The sequence below is a fragment of the Triticum aestivum genome, chromosome 2D (assembly GCF_018294505.1).
Source record: "Triticum aestivum cultivar Chinese Spring chromosome 2D, IWGSC CS RefSeq v2.1, whole genome shotgun sequence".
Lineage (NCBI taxonomy): Eukaryota > Viridiplantae > Streptophyta > Magnoliopsida > Poales > Poaceae > Triticum > Triticum aestivum.
The window spans coordinates 107,998,962-108,012,527 of record NC_057799.1 but is presented as its reverse complement, the minus strand read 5'-3'; the positions used below and the strand labels follow the sequence as shown (position 1 = coordinate 108,012,527).

Here is a 13,566-nt window from a genome sequence, read left to right as displayed (position 1 = left end):
CTGTGGTATGACACCAACACTTATTTGGCACCTACATTGCATCGACAATTTGCCAGCTTGGAGCGAGGTCACTATTGACAAGTCACTAGTGGTTGGGGCGCACCCTTGGTGCGCCTCCTGAGAGGAAGGTCAGGCGGTGCTAGGTAGGAGGCAACCCTTTCACCTATTTTTTCTTTGTTCTGTTTAGCACATGGATACTTAAAAGGATTGGGAGGAGGTGGCGTAAAAAGTAAGAGAAAGGAATTCAACAAGTGATGATAGGAGAATAAAGTATACTTCAAGGATTTGATGAGCGTAATATATTGGAGCTTAACATATATACTTTAGAATTAACCTCCCATCACTTTTTTTGAGCATCAATACAGACACAAGCGCTCATATACATGCGCATACACTCACCCCTATGAACACACACACGCACACCCTACCAGTGGCGAATCTAGAGAAAAAATGGAGGGTGGGCTCAAAGTTTAAGCCGAGAAAATCGAACGCTCTTTTGAAGAAAAAGATGCTTATCTCCTAGTCCTTTTGTACAAATAAACTGAAACTTTCCCTGGAAACACGTACTATATACCAGAATTTTTCTTGATTTTTTAGAAATTATCAAATTTTGAACCAAATTTTGAAACTATAGGAAGTGTATTTGAACTACTTGCAAACCAACTATGCAGGGTCCTCTTTCTCTTCATTTCTAAAAAAAATAAACAAGGACATAAATTAGTTCATGAATTAATTGTTACTAGAACTAGTACTGACTAGAACCAAACTAGGTACTGACTAGAATTAACTAAACTAGCAACTGCTATCAACTAAACTAAGAAGAATCAAACAGAGTCAGAGAGAGACTGCAGACAACCTACTTCGAAGTTCGAACTGCTCTGGACTGGGACTCTGGAGACTGGAGAGTGGAGACGGCGTCCGGCGTCCAGTGGGGAGGCGGCGGATCCGGCGACCTGCAGAGAGCCCTGGGCGTCGTGGGCGACGAGCTCCCCGGCAGGCGGCAGTCTGGCGGGGAGGCGGCGCCCGGCGAGTACGCGGCGCACGGCGAGGAAGCGGGGAGGCGACGTCCGGCGAGGACGCAACGCACGGCGAGGAAGCGGGGAGGCGGCGCCCGGCGAGGACGTATCGCACGACGAGGAGGTGGGGAGGCGGCGCCAGACTAGGAGGTGGCGTCTGGCGGCCGGCGGCTAGGTTATTGGGAGCCCGCTGCTCGTGCGCCTGATGTGCTTCGTGCGCGTGCGAGCGTGCGGGAGGCTAGGTTAGTCACCGATTCTTAGATGGGCTGCCTCCTGGACCGTTTCTTCTGGGCTAGGCCTAAGAAATATTTTGAAGCCTAGTAGTAAAAAAAATTCCGCGAATTTGGAGGGTAGGCTCAAGCCTATCGAAGCCTACCTTATGAACTCGCCACTGCACCCTACCCCTATGAGCACCTCCGAGAGACCGAGCCGGCATATCATCTTGAGATTTACGAAGCCACCGTAGGCGCCTCGTCGTCGATGGGAACGTCTCCTCCCACTGAAAGCGCATCGCCAGAAATCCTGAAATAAATCCAGGAATAATGCGAGCACCAAGATTTGAACCCTGGTGGGTTGGTGATACCACTGTCCACCTAACCATCTCAACCACAGGTTGGTTCGCAACCTCCCATCACTTGTTCTCACAGATTTGTAAACGATTATTGGAGAATACAGGATTCCTAGAAATAGACCGAGGAGACATACGTATCCTAAGTGATTGCCGGACGACCGAGGCTGAGCCCTCTCTGTCGCCCTCTTTCTTGGCCTGACAGCGAGAGTCTAGTGGCAAGCCAAAGGGGATACGAATGGGTAAGTCTTGGTGCAGTAGCACGGTCAGGAAGTTGACGTCTTGTGGCACGGACGGATCACGCTGCCAGCTTCAGTAGGGAGGCGTACCACAGATCGAAATCGCTACCGCTGCCGCCTTTGCCTCTCATGTGCTCCTCCCATGGCCCGCATGCAAGTCTCACCAAAAATGCACAATGAACAGATTACCTTAAAGGTGATTCCTGTAATGGATCATGGACAACTGAATAGGTGAATATGATTCATTGTCCCAAAAGAATGTTAAAAAGATATAGTTACCGATATACCAGTAGACGGGTTTGTTAGTTAAAAGAAGCATACATAGAAATATATAAAATGCAATCTGTAACAAGTTAAACTAACCAGTTAGCATGGCAAAAATGTTGATGTCACAAACATGATGTAGTTCTGTTTTCAGAATCTATTTGCTGCTGAATCTATTCCAATGTAACTGTCCAACTGAAAATTAATCAGAGCTAATTCAGCGAAGTTAAAGCCGAATATGATGTAATTGGGGAAGCAAGGGACGTAAAGGAAAGTAGGTTCAGCAGCAACCAGCAAACGAATAGATTCTGAAAACAGTGTACATATACAGAAAAAATAAAATAGGAATATAAAGTGTCCTATTACTCCCTCATGTGAAGGCCCAAAGCTATTTTCAAAATAGTTTTATAAGCTAGCTCTAGATTTTATAGGTCATAGTAATCAGAACAATTTTGTAAGGTGGCTCTAGATTTTATACAATTCAAACAAGAAGCACAAGATGCTGAAATTTGAGATGGGCTCTAGGCCCATGTAGCAATTTCTGAAAAATCTCTAAGGGCCCATGTGGGTTATATGGCACTAGGTGTAGTGGGAAGTTTAGTCCCACCCCGGAAGTGGAAGAGGAGTTGGACCTCCTTATAAGGGTTTCTCTTCTACATGCTATTGGAGCTTGAGAAGAGAAGAGGCCCTCGCGCACTCCTCCTCCTCCGCCGCCCGCCACGCCTCGTCACGACGCGCCGCGGGTTGCGGGATTGAGCCGAGCTTACACCTACGCGCTTATTTTTGTAAGTGTGCGGTGTCTCCTAACCCTAGCCGCCACGAACAGATCACATCTGCTCCACGCACACGCCCACCGTCGTTCCCTTGCTGCTGCTGCCGCCGGTGACTCCATCCCGTCCGCCGCGTACACGGTCGACGGGAGAGCAGGTCTCCGAAACCACGCCCTTCTGGTTCCTGTACGGGGTGAGGGGCGAATAGGTTTTTGGGCAGCGATTACGCGACTGCTCACTTCCGATCGTCTACTTCCTCTACGTCCGCGTCGCCTTCATCATCACCATGTCCACCGACGCCGAACGTGCCGCCGCCGAGAAAGCTGAAGCTAACAAGAAGGCCGCCGAGGACGCCGCTGCTGCCACCAAAGCCGCGGCCTCTGCATGGCCTACTGGAGGGTATAACTCGTTTATCCCGCTCCTACTGTTTTCTGTTTTAGCCATGCTAGCGTTATACGTAGATCTTTCTGCTATTAGCGTAGTATGTGCTAGTTTGATTGAATATCAGTATGCGATCATATGTGTCAATGCCATGCTAGTGATTTACTCGTGGATTAATTTAATCGAGAAATTGCCTATTTACTCAACAATCCAAAAACCTATTATGTGTAGGAATTTTTCGGCAAGTGGCTTTGCCGCTGCACTGAAACCGGATAAGTTTACCGGTACATACTTTAAGCGTTGGCAGACTAAGACCACGTTATGGCTCACGGCTATGAACGTGTTCTGGGTCACCGGTGTCTCCACGGGAACGATTGCTCCTGAACAGGAGAAGGCGTTCAAGGAGGCTACCGTTGTGTTTCTCGGAGCAGTTCTTAGTGTGATCGGAGATAAACTGGTCGACGCATATTTACATGTGCATGTCGTCAAGGACTTGTGGGAGGCGCTCGAATCTAAGTTCGGGGCAGCCGACGCCGGAAGCGAGATGTATATTATAGAGCAGTTCCATGATTACAAGATGGTTGAAAACCGTCCTGTATTGGAGCAGGCTCATGAGATAATATGCATTGTTAAGGAGCTTGAACTTCTTAAGTGCGAGTTACCGGGCAAGTTTGTCGCGGGCTGCATAATCGCTAAGCTCCCTAATTCCTGGAGGAACTTTGCCACCACTCTGAAACATCAGAGGCGTGAATTCTCTGTGGAGGATGTCATTGGCCATCTGAGTGTTGAGCAGAATTCAAGGGCAAAGGACTCGCACGGAAAAGGGGCCGAAGGGACTTCTGTCGCCAACATGGTGAACCAGAAGAACTTCAACTCCCACAAGCCCAAGGAAAAGAACGGTGTCCAACACAATACCGACTTTAAGAAGAAGGGTAAGAAGACCTTCAAGAAGAACAAGAAGGACGAGGGCTGCTTCACTTGTGGTTCGGTTGAACATTGGGCCAAAAAGTGCCCAAACAAGTACAAGAAGTCAGGACAGGACTCCAAGTCCGTCAACATGATTGTGGACAACAATGAGAATGGTGCACCTGGGTACGGTAATTTATTTACTGTTTTTTCAGTGTTTCAGCCCACCGATTGGTGAGTGGACACAGGTGTAGGTGTACATGTGTGTGCTGACATGTCATTGTTCACTTCTTACCAGGTCACAGGCCACGGGTCCGTATTGATGGGAAATGGCGCGAGTGCTTCTGTTCATGGTGTTGGCACGGTCGATCTGAAGTTTACTTCGGGAAGGATCGTGCAGCTGAAGAACGTGCAGCATGTCCCCGCCATCAAGAAGAACCTCGTTAGTGGCTCCCTTCTATGTAGAGAAGGGTTTAAGTTGGTTTTCGAGTCTAATAAATTAGTTGTTACGAAATATGGACTCTTTATTGGAAAAGGTTATGAGAGCGGAGGGATGTTCCGCCTTTCCCTCGCAGATTTTTGTAATAAAGTCGTGAACCATGTTCATTCGAATGTTAATGAATCTGAAGTTTGGCATTCACGTCTTTGTCACATTAGTTTCGGTGTTATGACGCGGCTAGCCAAGTTGGATTTAATCCCGAGTTTTACTTTAGCCAAAGGCTCTAGGTGCCTTTCATGTGTGCAAGCTAAGCAACCTCGCAAGCCTCACAAGGCCGCGGAGGAGAGACACTTGGCACCATTAGAACTCATACATTCTGATCTTTGTGAGATGAATGGTGTGTTGACTAAAGGTGGAAAGAAATACTTCATGACATTGATAGATGATTCCTCTAGATATTGCTATGTGTACCTGTTAAATACTAAAGATGAGACTCTACACTACTTTAAAATCTATAAGGCAGAAGTTGAGAATCAACTTAAAAAGAAAATTAAACGAGTCCGGTCAGATCGTGGTGGAGAGTACTTCTCGAGTGAGTTTGATTCCTTCTGTGCGGAACACGGCATTATTCATGAGAGGACGCCTCCCTATTCACCCCAGTCAAACGGGGTTGCCGAGCGGAAAAACCGTACTATAACTGATTTGGTTAACGCCATGTTAGATACATCGGGTTTATCCAAGGCATGGTGGGGGGAGGCTATATTGACGGCATGTCATGTCCTGAATAAAGTTCCGACAAAGGATAATGAGATCACTCCCTATGATAAATGGGCAAAGAGGAGGACAACACTCTCGTACTTGCGCACTTGGGGCTGTCTGGGGAAAGTCAATGTGTCGATCCCCAAAAAGCGTAAGCTTGGACCCAAGACTGTGGACTGCGTTAATTTGGGCTACGCTAAGAACAGCGTTGGCTATAGATTTCTAGTAGTGAAATCTGAGGTACCTGACCAGAAGGTCGGTACAATTATGGAGTCTAAGGATGCTACATTCTTCGAGGATACTTTTCCTATGAGAGATATGCAAAGCACTCCTAGACAGGAATCTGAGGAGACTCCTGAACCTGCCATCCCTATGGAATATTATGAACAAACACATGATGAAAATCCTGAGGAGGATGACGAGGAAACCCTTGGTAGGGGCAAGAGACAAAGGACTGCAAAGACCTTTGGTGATGATTTCTTCGTGTACCTCATGGATGATACTCCCACTTCTATTTCAGAAGCGTATGCCTCTTCAGAAGCTGACTACTGGAAGGATGCGGTCCATAATGAGATGGATTCCATCATGGCTAACGGGACATGGGAGATCACTGAACGTCCCTATGGTTGCAAACCATTAGGATGTAAGTGGGTGTTCAAGAAGAAGCTTAGGCCCGATGGTACGATTGAAAAGTACAAGGCTAGGCTTGTGGCCAAGGGCTATGACCAGAAAGAAGAGGAAGATTACTTCGACACTTATTCACCTGTAGCTAGACTGACCACCATTCGAGTATTACTCTCGTTGGCAGCCTCGCATGGTCTTCTCGTCCACCAGATGGATGTTAAGACGGCTTTTCTGAATGGAGAGCTAAAAGAGGAAATCTACATGCAACAGCCAGATGGCTTTGTGATAGATGGTCAGGAAAGAAAGGTGTGTAGGTTGCTGAAATCTTTATATGGCCTGAAGCAAGCACCTAAGCAATGGCATGATAAGTTTAATACAACTCTGACATCTGTTGGTTTCGTTGTTAATGAGGCTGACAAATGTGTATACTATCGCCATGGTGGGGGCGAAGGAGTTATACTGTGCTTGTATGTTGATGACATACAGATATTCGGAACCAACCTCAAAGTCATTGAGGAGGTCAAGTCGTTTTTGTCTTAGAACTTTGAGATGAAAGACCTTGGTGTGGCTGATGTTATCTTGAACATCAAGCTACTGAGAGATAATGAGGGTGGGATTACACTTCTGCAATCCCACTATGTTGAGAAGGTGTTGAGTCGTTTTGGATATTCGGATTGCACACCATCTCAAACACCATATGATCCTAGCGTGTTGATTCGAAAGTCCAAAGGCACGGCTATAGATCAGTTGAGATACTCTCAAATCATTGGTTCACTGATGTACCTAGCGAGCGCAACGAGGCCCGACATCGCGTTTGCTGTGAGCAAACTGAGCCGGTTTGTTTCCAAACCGGGTGATGTACATTGGCATGCTGTTGAACGAGTCATGCGCTATCTGAAAGGTACTATGAACTATGGACTTCACTATACCGGAGACCCGTCGGTACTTGAAGGGTATAGTGATGCAAATTGGATCTCTGATGCTGATGAGATGAAGGCCACAACTGGGTATATGTTTACTCTTGGAGGTGGCGCTGTTTCCTGGAAGTCTTGCAAGCAAACGATCTTAACGAGATCGACAATGGAAGCAGAATTAACGGCATTAGACACATCTGGTGTTGAAGCGAGATGGCTTCGAGATCTTTTGATGGACTTGCCATTGGTTGACAAACCGGTTCCGGCTATCCTTATGAACTGTGACAATCAGACTGTCATCACCAAGGTGAAGAGTTCAAAGGACAACATGAAGTCCACCAAACACATAAGAATGAGATTAAAAGCTGTCAGAAAATTAAGAAACTCCGGAGTGGTAGCGTTGGACTATGTCCATACGGCTAAGAATCTGGCAGATCCCTTTACGAAAGGGCTATCACGTGTTGTGATAGATAATGCATCGAGGGAGACGGGTATGAGACCCACATGAGTTGCCATGGTAGTAACCCAACCTATGTGATCGGAGATCCCGTGAATTAGGACCTGAGAAAACAAGCCAGTGGTGAACTGAGGAGAGTAACTATACTAACCCACTCCGTTGGAGATGCAATACTCTCGATACTGTATGGTAGGATGACTACTGTCTTAATGTGTTCCGAAGCTTATATAAGCAAGATGCTATCCTACAGAGTGATCTTTAGAGGAACACACCTATATGAGTCCGACTGCTGGTCACAATCTATGAGATTGGGGTGATCTCTAGTAAGCTCATGAATAGGCCAGGAGTGTGACTTATATGCTCCACCCGAGGGGTCAGCCTTCGGCAGCCTAGTACTAGTGAGACATGTGGTGAAACTTATTTACGCCAAACTGACAATTCAAGGCATAGTCCATTGTTCAGTTGTGAAGGAGTGTAGCTACTTGCTCTAGGTGAAGCTCAACCTTAACAGGTCTTCACTGAAACACTGGTATATCAAAACAGTAATTGGAACAGAGGACACAATGGGCCCTCGAGATCTGGTGGGGGATTGCTGAAATTTGAGATGGGCTCTAGGCCCATGTAGCAATTTCTGAAAAATCTCTAAGGGCCCATGTGGGTTATATGGCACTAGGTGTAGTGGGAAGTTTAGTCCCACCCCGGAAGTGGAAGAGGAGTTGGACCTCCTTATAAGGGTTTCTCTTCTACATGCTATTGGAGCTTGAGAAGAGAAGAGGCCCTCGCGCACTCCTCCTCCGCCGCCCGCCACGCCACGCCTCGTCACGACGCGCCGCGGGTTGCGGGATTGAGCCGAGCCGAGCTTACACCTACGCGCTTATTTTTGTCAGTCACTAACGGAGAGTTCTCTGACAGCTGGGCCACGATCTGAGACGTCAGATCGTGGGCTGTCACGGACTCGGACGTGGGTCGAGCCCACGTCTCTCCACGCGGCTGCGCCTATAAGTGTGCGGTGTCTCCTAACCCTAGCCGCCACGAACAGATCACATCTGCTCCACGCACACGCCCACCGTCGTTCCCTTGCTGCTGCTGCCGCCGGTGACTCCATCCCGTCCGCCGCGTACACGGTCGACGGGAGAGCAGGTCTCCGAAACCACGCCCTTCTGGTTCCTGTACGGGGTGAGGGGCGAATAGGTTTTTGGGCAGCGATTACGCGACTGCTCACTTCCGATCGTCTACTTCCTCTACGTCCGCGTCGCCTTCATCATCACCATGTCCACCGACGCCGAACGTGCCGCCGCCGAGAAAGCTGAAGCTGACAAGAAGGCCGCCGAGGACGCCGCTGCTGCCACCAAAGCCGCGGCCTCTGCATGGCCTACTGGAGGGTATAACTCGTTTATCCCGCTCCTACTGTTTTCTGTTTTAGCCATGCTAGCGTTATACGTAGATCTTTCTGCTATTAGCGTAGTATGTGCTAGTTTGATTGAATATCAGTATGCGATCATATGTGTCAATGCCATGCTAGTGATTTACTCGTGGATTAATTTAATCGAGAAATTGCCTATTTACTCAACACAAGACACATGAATGTGCAACTGATGTATAGTCACCCTCAAGTGGGAATAGCTCACCGCTGATACGTACAGATGAAAAATTAGATCCAAACATGCCAGTGTTTTTAGGCCATTAAATAGACATTGATGCATATAGTGTTTGTTAATTCCATATCGACTCACATGGAAAATTGCGATGTTTTAGCAAGCCCACTATTTTTCTAATTAACTGAACATAATCTAAAAACCAATATTGGGGAAGGGATGTTCTCCTGGTTAGGATACAGGGCTGCTAATTATCGTTGTTGCCCGACCTCAAACAAATGGACAACGATCACACCTTGGAACCTGCAACCTACAAACAGAGGTGCTTGCTTTTTTGTAAATTAGATCATCAAATTAACTACTACAGAAAAAAAAAACTAAGAACAATCACCTTGAATTATTGCAGGAAAGGTAAAAGCAGTCTTAAATTAACTACTATTATTTTTACTGATGTACTATTGTTCAGACTGATTATGAACTACGGAAAAAATAAACAGTTGAACTGAACTATTACATGAAAGATAAAGCAGTCTCAAATCCTTTGTTCTTTCCGAGTTGAAAAACACCTTCTAGAGCAAATGGTAAAGCTGGCCATGAAAAGGAACACACGCTAAAATGCCGACGAAAGTGAATCGATTAAAATAAATATAAAAATCTGTATGTGAACAATAAGGACGGGGTTAGTGCTTTTAAGCACCATATCAAGATCCTTTCTGCTCACAACAAATCAATTTTTACCTACCAATTCCAAAGAGTTTTTGAGATATTGTACACCACAGAATTCTGGACCAGATTCCTTTATTAGGGATTGGCACATAATAGCCTATGACATGAAAGATAATGCTTAAAATTAAATGGTTGACAAGAAACCTGAGCATCCAACCCAATTCGATTCAGTCGGCATGTAACCACCAGAGAACCATCAGATCTGATAAAGAACATGTCTATGGGGCGGAATGCATGATACAAGGCAAGGTGCCTTTATGTGTCAGATCTGAAATGCAATGCACACAAAAAACAACAAGTAAATTTTCATCAAAGTAGTAATACATCCTCGCACAAAAGTTGTGCAAACAGTTGCATCCAAGAGTTATGATATATAAGGCATAGTTGCACAATCCTTTCCGATGAAATATTTATACACAAAATAGCAAGAGAAATGTTGCATTGCTCACAACATGGTAAGAGTGACATGGCTTCTAATGTTACAGATCAGTCGCCAAATGTTTTCAGCAAGAAACTTCTTGCTGACAAGGAGGTGATTTACTATTTTATTTGTTCCATTTGAAATTCACATTACAGAAGGGGGAAATAGGACAAAGAAAGTACAGGAAAAGATGCAGTGTCTAAATGAAAAGCAGAATAGATCAATGTTGTTCCAATATGCACTGTCTAAATAAGCACTTCCATTGCAGGCATAATCAGGGGAAAACAGAACAAAGAAAGGACAAGATAAGATGATGTACATGAATGGCCTCACCTACATGTTTTGTCGGTAGACCCTAACAACAAATTCTTGTGTACTTGTCCAAATGTGCTTTTACACTGAACACATAATTAACGCCCCACAATTGTAATATGACCCATCTTACTTTGCTTCCAAATATGTGGAAGAACAATTCTTTAAATAATACTCAATGGCACAAGAATGCAATAAGCATAATTAAAACCTTTCTGCAACAAACATCTATGTGTGTGGGCAGAACCTGCCTTTGCATGCCAATAGACTGATGCACCTGAAATATTTAGCGCCCTCTTAATCAGCTAATGGGCCCAAAAAAAATCCCAAATTGCATTGTACCAATTGGTAACCAGTATAATAACATGGTGGCCTACAAAAATAATGAGTTACTAAATAATAAAGCAAATATTGACCTAACTATCAATGTTTAACATAGCAAAACATGGAGGGCAAATCAACACAAAATCAAATATATACATACCTCATCATAGCCCAGGATTTTGTTCATTATGGTTGCGGGTGCTTTAATTACAGGGTTACCAACAGGAAGTCCAAGAATAGCACGTAGATGTTGCTCGTATTGTGAAGAGTGCCATGTCTGGATTATATGGTGTCCACTAATGTGAGCCCTAGGGGCTACTTCGTTCGATAAAACCTAGTGAAATTATCAATGAGAGAAAGATCCAACATCAACATAGGAGGATTCAATTATATAAGACATGCATAAATGTTCGAACAAACTGGATTGGCATTTGCTAAAGATAGTCCGGCAACAAAAACACCAACACCTTCTAATGATTTGATAGTTTTTTTCAGCTACATTGGTAGCTAACTTCTTCATTTTCTCAGGTATCTCAGCAGGAGCTTCAACGACATGACAGATGTTATCCCTGAATGTTCCAGATAAAGGCATCATATTTTGCAAATTAGGAAAATGTGGAAAGACATAAATAATAATAAGCAAGACCTGAAATAAATGTATCTTACTTATGAATGGTTTCAATGACAGGATAACCGACTGTACAACCATCTCTGCACCTTGCCACAATTACAGAAAGCTATCCGTGTAGATGACAAGAGGGTTCACATACCTGAAATAAACAACATGGTCATGTGTTTGGGAGATAATCAAAGCCCGCATATTGTTATTTGTTCGCGTCATTCAACATATTTTTCAATTGTTCTCCGGTGTTGTAAACTGAAGGTGTTGGGATTTTTCAGGTGCCAAATGTTTGTCGGGTTAAGGGAGGTGTAAACGCAAGTAAGAAAAGGAAAATGGATTCAGCAAAAATCTATATAGGATCTCTGATGTTCCTGCAGCGTGCGTCCATCTCAACATCGATCTTCTTCACGCCATCGAAGATGAGGAGGAGAGTGGCGACCGCTTGGCCAGCGAGCCAGCCACCGCGATCCAACATGCTAGATCCCATCGAAGACACATCAAAAGACTTAAATATCAAGAGAGGGAGGGAGAAAGGGGAGTGGGAGCAACAATCTGAGTATACCTAGGAATGAGCGAACTGTTGCTTCCTGTCATCATCGAGCCGCTGCTGCTTCCCACAGGCGTCCTCGCCCATCTCTGCGTCCTGTGCGGTGAGTGGCTAGGTGATGGCGACGACGTCATGGATGGCTCGAAGGCGAGGGCGACGACGCCGTGGACCGCTCCACCTCCTGGTTATTCTCTGCCCCACGAGCGAAGGGCGAGTCGATAGCCTCGCGAACGGCTCGGCTTCCTCGTCCAATCTCTCTGTCGCCCGTGCTGGTGAACTGCTTCTGCCGCCAGGAAGAGGAGCGGAGTGTGAAGAGGCGAGAAGCCAGAAGGAATGACGGGGAAAGCAGAGCAACGAGAGAAGGGGCGGAGGAGGCACACCCACCGGTCCAGATTTGGTCCTCCGATGCCTTGGCTGAGTCGAGTGGCCCCATCTCCCATGACCCATCTACCATCTTCTTGTCGCTGGAGGTTGGCTAGGAGAGAGCCGCCTTGGATCAATGCGACGGGGAAGGAGGCGTCCGTGCAGCACCGGGGTCGCGCAGGTCGCCGCCGCCCAGGCCGTGCACCACCGCCCGCTGGTTCTCCAGATCACACCCGGCCACAGCGCCACCATATCGGCACGTCACAGGAGTGGACATGGCAGCCGCCACGGGCAGAGCAGAGCGAAGACGACGGGGTGTAGAGGAACCAACGTCATGGAGAAGCGGGCAGAGTAGGGTGGGCGGAGCTGGGCGGGTTCAGTCGCGGGCGGCGGCGGTGATTTGGGGAGAGAGGAGAGGAGAAGGATGCGTGTGGAGGAAGAGAAAAGGAATGGATTCTGACGCGACCCCCGGGAAAGTGCTTGCCTGCTTCCTCCCATGCTCCCGCTTCATTCTACTGCTGTCTTTTTCCCTTTTTCTTTCTAATCTAATCATTTCCTTCTGATTTTAATGGAGTGGACCAGGATCTTATTTTGCTCCAATCAAATCAAGCCACGTACGCGGGAGCACGGATGGGCAAACGCGTGGGGCTCAGGCAAGTCTCGTCCGACCCCCCGATTGCCTTTTTCCTCTCCCACCCAATCACCAACGCGTTTCTTTTGTCGTACCTGTTGTCGGGATATAACTATTAGGTATGACCCGCACAGGAGGGGCCGGGTTATACCTATGGCGAGTCAAGATATGAAGCCCAGAACGACACTTGAAGATGGCGGTTCAGTTAAGGGCCCAAGCTCAAAGGCGACTTAAGGCCCGTAGAGATAAACTGCCCTATGTATATAACTTGTATTGTAAGGCAAGAATAGAGAGAGAGAGACCGAGCCGGACACTGTTTATGAGCCGGCCGGGACTCTGAGAGCCGCTGGGCGTCGACCTCTGTATATAAAGGGACGACACGGCGGCGGTTCAGGACAAGTAACATCAGATCGAGAGCTAGGTCAAGCGGATTCGCTCCCTGGTAATCGAGACATAAGCAATCCCACTCAAAACTGGATCGTGCGCTTTTACCTTCACCGTAAGGGGCCGAACCAGTATAAACCTCGTGCCCTTAGTCCTGATTAACCCCTTTAAGCTTCCTAGTTGCGATGGCTCCACGACTAAGTCCTTTCACTAGGACATCTGACGTGACAATTCCACGACAGTTGGCGCCCACCGTCGGGCTAGCGCATGGTGGATTTGAGTTCTTGAAGGGCAGCTTCGAAGG

General features: G+C 46.7%; 2 long non-coding RNA genes across 7 annotated transcripts; both read right to left on the bottom strand.

Annotated features, from left to right (window-relative positions):
* Positions 1-223: 223 nt before the first annotated feature.
* Positions 224-1,265, bottom strand: LOC123048949 (uncharacterized). Its single transcript, XR_006423408.1, has 2 exons — positions 861-1,265; positions 224-691 (listed from the first exon to the last, which is right to left on the bottom strand). It is a non-coding gene; the product is annotated as an uncharacterized lncRNA (long non-coding RNA).
* Positions 1,266-8,918: 7,653 nt separating this feature from the next.
* LOC123051974 (uncharacterized) lies at positions 8,919-12,729 on the bottom strand. 6 transcript variants are annotated; one of them, XR_006424396.1, is made up of 6 exons: positions 12,269-12,729; positions 11,900-12,167; positions 11,382-11,485; positions 11,183-11,284; positions 9,447-11,049; positions 8,919-9,242 (listed from the first exon to the last, which is right to left on the bottom strand). It is a non-coding gene; the product is annotated as an uncharacterized lncRNA (long non-coding RNA). The 6 variants fall into 6 exon arrangements; XR_006424394.1 differs by having other exon boundaries at positions 9,803-11,049; positions 12,269-12,727; XR_006424392.1 differs by having other exon boundaries at positions 8,919-10,764; positions 10,876-11,049; positions 12,269-12,725.
* Between the last annotated feature and the right edge of the window lie 837 nt (positions 12,730-13,566).